Raw genomic sequence first — 6000 nt, forward strand, 5'->3', positions numbered from 1 at the left:
CATTGCCCTGTGGTGCCGTGGGCCACCGGGCGAGGCGCTCCGCGTGCGTGGGTGCCTTCAGGAGGCGCTGACGGCAATTGACGCCCGCTTGCGCGGCCTGGGTCTGTCGCTGAGCGCGAGCAAATCGGTCGCCATGGCTTGCGTTTCGCGCTCGCGCGCCCGCCCAGCGCCACTGTCACTGGACGGGACTCCGATTCCTTGGCGAGAGTCGGTGCGGTACCTGGGCTTGGACATCGACTGGCGCCTCTCCTTCCGCCCCGCGGCGACCAAGGCCTGTTTGCAGCTGAAGAGGACCACCGCCGCCGTGCACAGGCTCATCGCTCGAGGCCAGGGCATCAGCCAGCATGCCGCGCTGCGACTCTACAACGCCGCAGCGCTGGGGGCGGCACTCTACGCGCTGCCACTCGTCACGGTGCGCAAACCGTGCTGGCGAAAGTTGGAGACGCAACATCGCAAGTCCCTGCGCGTGTGCCTCGGCCTGCCCAAGAACTCTCAGAGCGCCGCAACGCTGGCCGAGGCAGGAGCTTGGCCGCTCCAGCTCCAAGCAACGCGCAGGGCACTGTATCACATCGATCGCCTGCACCGCGCACCGGACGGCGCCTCGCTTCTGCAGCGTCTGCGCTCGCATCCCCACTCAAGAATGGGCGCGGCGCTGCAGGAGTACGAGCGCCTAACTGATGCCGCCCCCGCCCTACGGACCCTGCCCGCCCTGGCCAGCTGCCTCGGAGATACAGCGAGACATCGTCGGCATCGCGGGAAAGCGGAGCACACCCCTCTGCGCTGTGCAGCAGCTGACCAGAGCCGTCATACACGAGGAACTCCGGGACTACCCTCCTCGTGTATACCGACGGCTCAGTGGTCAGAGACAGCTGCTCCCTCGCAGCGGCGGCCACCATCCCCGCCCTGCGGCTGCACAGCCAGACGCACGCAGCATTCCTGGGCTCGTCCACCACCGCAGAACTGCTCGGACTGCAGCTCGGGGTGGACCTGTTGCTCACAATCTCCCCCCCGCCACCCAGGAGTGCTCTGCTGTGTGACTCCCGCTCCGCCCTCACCCGCCTGCAGTGCAACGGCCGTGGCACACCACTCGTGCGAGCCATCCGCTCCGGCATCACGCGGCTCGCGCAACAAGGATGCGTTGTGCGGGCCCAGTGGGTGCCAGGCCACTGCGGCATTGCGGGCAACGAAGAGGCCGACAGTCTCGACCCGCCGCACACCAGCTGCCAGCCAGCGACCACCCCCCTCTCGCTGGAGGATGTGCGTGCGGTGATCCAGGAACATCTCCGACAGCAGCACCCGGACCCGCGCATCGCCGGAGGTGAGCGCATACCCAGCCTCAACGGCTGCCGTGCCCTTCGCGGCAGCAACGCGCAATGATCCTCCGCGCGCGCGTTGGTTGCGTGTGGCCCGGGGTACGACGGGTGCGACACGGAATCGCGACGAGTGATGTGTGTGACTGGATGCGGGTGCAGTGGAGACAATGGGAGCACCTACTCCTACGCTGCACCGCGTTCGCTGACGCTCGTCGCGATATGCTCGCGGCCTACAGAGCGCTGGGCATCTTCCCGGACTCGCTCGAGACGCTCCTGTGGCCGCAAGGCAGTGCGCGCACCCGCGAGCGAAACCTTGGTGAGCCTGTGTGTATTTCTCGAACAGGCGGGCTTGACGTCCCGCCTGTTCTGCGCCAGGTAGTACAGTGCTGTGACTGAACGCTTCGTGTGTGCTACCTCGGACGCTCTAACAGCTGGGCGCCCCACACCAGCTGTTGTGTGCAAAGTGCGGCGCGCGTGTGACCAATGACTGCCGAGTTTCTCGTCAACAGCACACGCGCGCCGCGAAGACAACTGACTTTTTGACTGTCTGTGTAAATAATGTATATAGTATATTTATTTTCCATTTATAGTGTTCACTTTTAATGTTTTTATGCAGTGTATATCTATTTTATGTAGTGTACTATTTACCTCCCCCCATGTCTTTCTTCTGTCCCCTCACCTCTTTTATTTCATTTCTCCCACCTGCCTGCTATCCTTCTTTCCGCTGCCCCAGCTCAGGTGCCGCCGCACGTGATGGCAGATGCCGGGGCTAGCAAAATCTTTTACCTTCCTTTTATGGTATTTAAATAAACCACTACCACCACCACCACCTGTCTTTCATTTCCCTCGCGAGCGACCGTTTTCCTTCTATCCCTGGTTCCTCCTTCCCTTCTGCTGTCACTTCGGCTGTGCTTTTCTTTATGCCTTTCCCGGCATACCATCGGTGGGCTCTTGGAGGGATGATTAATAGGGCTCTGCTCGCGCCCAACCGCCTGGAGCTCTCCTCAGCTCAGTGCGGACCATGGTCTGGCTTAATCGGGGCCATTCTGGTGTAATGTTCCTAATTAGCACGTAATTAATGCTTCTAAATCTTAAATTTAAGAAAAAGAATGGAAGCCATCGGTTCACTGTTATTTGACATCCGCTGTATAACGCTGATATGGGTGACTTCAATGCGAAGGTAGGCAAGAAGCAGGCCGGAGACCAGGCAGTAGGCGACTTTGCCATAGGCTGTAGGCAGGGGGGCGCTATTGGTAGAGTTCGCAGATAGAAATCATTTATGGATCATGAACATCTTCTTTCGCAAACGAGGGAACAGGAAGTGGACCTGGAAGAGCCCCAATGGTGAGAATAAAAATGGAATAGACTTCATACTATGCGCTCACCCTGGCGTTGTGCAGGAAGTGGAGGTCCTCCGAAAGATGCGTATAGTAACGACCACAGAATGGTTAGGTCTCGAATCAGCTTAGACTTGGAGACTACACGGAAGAAACTAGTGAAGCGGAAGCCCGTTAACGAGTTTTTTTTAGATAGATATTTTATTTTACGTGTGCCTCAAAAGCCAGCTGGCCTAAACGAGCGCACACTAAGTCAATACAAACTCCATGACGTGAACAGACATGAAACAGAAAAATGATCAAAAATACAACAAGAACAATAATAATACTAAAGAAAAACAAGCATAACAAAATGAACAATCAAAACAGGAAATTAGGCAAATATATGTGTCATAAAAAATTGAATTATACGTTATTTGCAAACGAGTCACTGGTGAAATGGCATGCACGCCAGGACGAAATGTATTACGGTGTCTGGTGGTTTTTCCCTGAGGCACACGAAATGGCAGTGACATTACAGTCAATAGAGCCGAGGACAACTTTATGTAGAAAATTCATGTCACACGCGAGTCGCCTGTCATGAAGTGTAGACATACCAAGGTCTGCTATAGAAGAGAATCGTAGTCGTAGAAACGACGGCGCGCAATATATTTTTACGTGGCGGCCAGCCGAAGAACGAGACAGGATGATAGATGGCAATGAGATGAAGTAATGGCTGGTGGCCTGTCGCGAGCGCTCCTTCCCGCGCCACTGCACAGTTCGTCGTCTTCTTCGTCACACTATACCCGGGGCCACCGAGCGATCGTCCCGATCGGTGACTAAGAGACGCGCGAAGTGGTTACGGGCTTAACAGTATGGCTGGACAGGAACCAGAAAGGGGTGAGGTGCTGGCCGCCACGATGAATGAGATGGCTGAATGATTCCTGGGGCCACTTGCACAAAACTTTTTAGTCCAGGCTTAATCTAGTCTTCATGCTAAATCGTAACTCATTGGAGGCTTAATCTTCCCTAGCCGACAAGTCGCTTGCACGAAGAAACCCAAGCTGCAGTCGAGCAGTCTAGTCTCAATCTTCTCCAGCCATATCCAACATGTCTGTCTTGCGTTCGGTCCGCCTCGAGATGCTCGCCGAGCGCCTGTTGCGTCGTGAAAGTGTGTTCTGGGACCGGACCAACATTTTCGAAATTTTCGACGAGGGCGAGCTTCGAAGGAGATTTCGGTTTGGCCGCGCTGGCATCGCGTACCTCGCCGAGCTGCTGCGCGACGACCTCGAGCATCCAAACTGCCGGAGCTACGCTTTGAGTGTTGAGCAGCAAGTGTTGGTCGCGCTGAAGTTCTTCGCCACCGGCGGCTTTCTGACCACGGCCGGAGATACGCTCAACGTGCACGAGTCGACTGCCGGCCGCACCGTTCGGCGAGTTGCTCTTGCCCTCGTCCACCACAGCGCCGCTTGGATAAGGTAAGCCTCGCTTTAACCCTTCGCGATTTTTTCTAGCTTTATTGCGGGCGTTTCGGCTCCCTGCAGCCTGCTTCTACGAGGCCGTGTGCAGCGGCTGCCTCTGCTTCCTAGCCAGGCAGGCGCCTCTATGCAGGCGCTTTCGCAAGGAAATTGCGGCACGGAAAAGTACGGAAGAAACGCTCGATAGCAGTTATCGCTTTTGGTTGCAAGAAAACAAGCAGCGCACAGTGTAAAGAAACGATGTAACATGACCACTTGCACAGAGCATTATTGCGCGCTGCATAAAATTGTTAATGTTGCGATCGCAAGACGGAGGTGCGAAAATCGCGTTTTGGGCAGCAACTGCGCAGTTTATCGTGTTCCCAGCGGTGGGATACTTTTCGCCGGCGGTGCCGTGGGATTTGTGCGCTATAGCTAGAAGTTTTTGTGTAGGAAGGCTCGGAAGTGCCCTCAAGAGTGACAGTGTGATCCCGCATGACATCGATATGGAACAACAGTTACTTGTGTTCTGTATTTTCCAGCTGGCCCTCGGCGAACGAACTGGCTGAGCGGCAGGGCAGCTTCTACGCTCCGGGCGGCTTCCCCTGCGTGGTGGGCGCAATAGACGGCACGCACGTGAGGATCCAGGCACCCGGGCTGAACGAGGAGGCGTACGTCAACAGGCATTTTTACCACTCCATCAACGTTTTCAGCTCGTAGTCGACGCTAACTGCCGGATCCTCGACGTCGTCGCCAAGTGGGCAGGTGGAACGCACGACGCGCGGGTGCTTGCCAACAGCAACCTTGCCGAACGCTTTGACAGGGGATTGTACACCGGCCTGCTGTTGGGAGACAGCGGGTACCCGTGCAAGCCATGGCTGATGACCCCATTCCGGACGCCAGACACTCCTGGGAAGAGGCGGTACAATGCAGCGCACGGCACTACGAGGGCAGTGGTGGAAAGGTTCGTCAACGCGCAGTCAGCATACGAGAAAGTCTTGCCTGTCGGTTTTGCCTTTCCCAGTGCACCGTGCGCAGAAGTGAAATAATGAGAAGCCCGTGCCGAGACGCTGCTAGGCATTCCATGATTATATCGTTATGTTAAAATCATGCAATGGTATGAGTGCGTTGTAGGATTCACCAGAAAAAAATGTCCGCACAAAGTCATTTGTACAGTTCAATTGCTCATAGCCTTCAGTTACCTCCCAAGTTATTTTTCTGCTGTTTATGTAAAGTGGTTGACATTCATCATTTTGTCACAGTGCAAGCAAGTGGCGACTTTTGAATTGGTGTAACTGTACTGCCGCATTTTTAAGGCTTTTGTTTAGTCATTTGTTGATTCACATGGCATTATAATTGCGCATGATAAAACATGAATCAGTAAAGTACGGCGTGAGGTTATAGCCCGAAGCATTCACAAAGGCTTTATATTAGTGCATCTTTTCATGAACATGAAAACTGTACAGTCAGCACTAAGGCTGTGTTCCTCCTACTTGCTGTATGTGTTCATTCCAGTGTTGTCCTCATTCGAACTCATGGCAACCAACACAAAGGATGGGACAGGTGAACAAGAGGATGAGTACCGACCCATCATTTTTTGCTTGTTCCATCCTCGGGCTCTCTCTCGTGATTCTGCACGAGCCTGCCCAATCAGTCACCAGACCTCTCAGAGTGCCCTCATTTTCTGCCGTGATATAAACAAGGAAAAATAAAACTCGGTTCTGCACAACAGATAATTGCACTTGATGTCCTTCATAGGGCTTCTATTCAATGACCGTAGTGGCCAGATATACGTAGTGCATCAGGACACGTCGCTCAATTAGCGGTGGTACAAGAGCACTGCCGCAATCTTCTGTTACAGGACCATAGGGCAGCTGAAAAGAAGATTCCACTGCCTGCATGCAGAGCTGCGGA

Source organism: Amblyomma americanum, chromosome 8, assembly GCF_052857255.1.
Source record: "Amblyomma americanum isolate KBUSLIRL-KWMA chromosome 8, ASM5285725v1, whole genome shotgun sequence".
Lineage (NCBI taxonomy): Eukaryota > Metazoa > Arthropoda > Arachnida > Ixodida > Ixodidae > Amblyomma > Amblyomma americanum.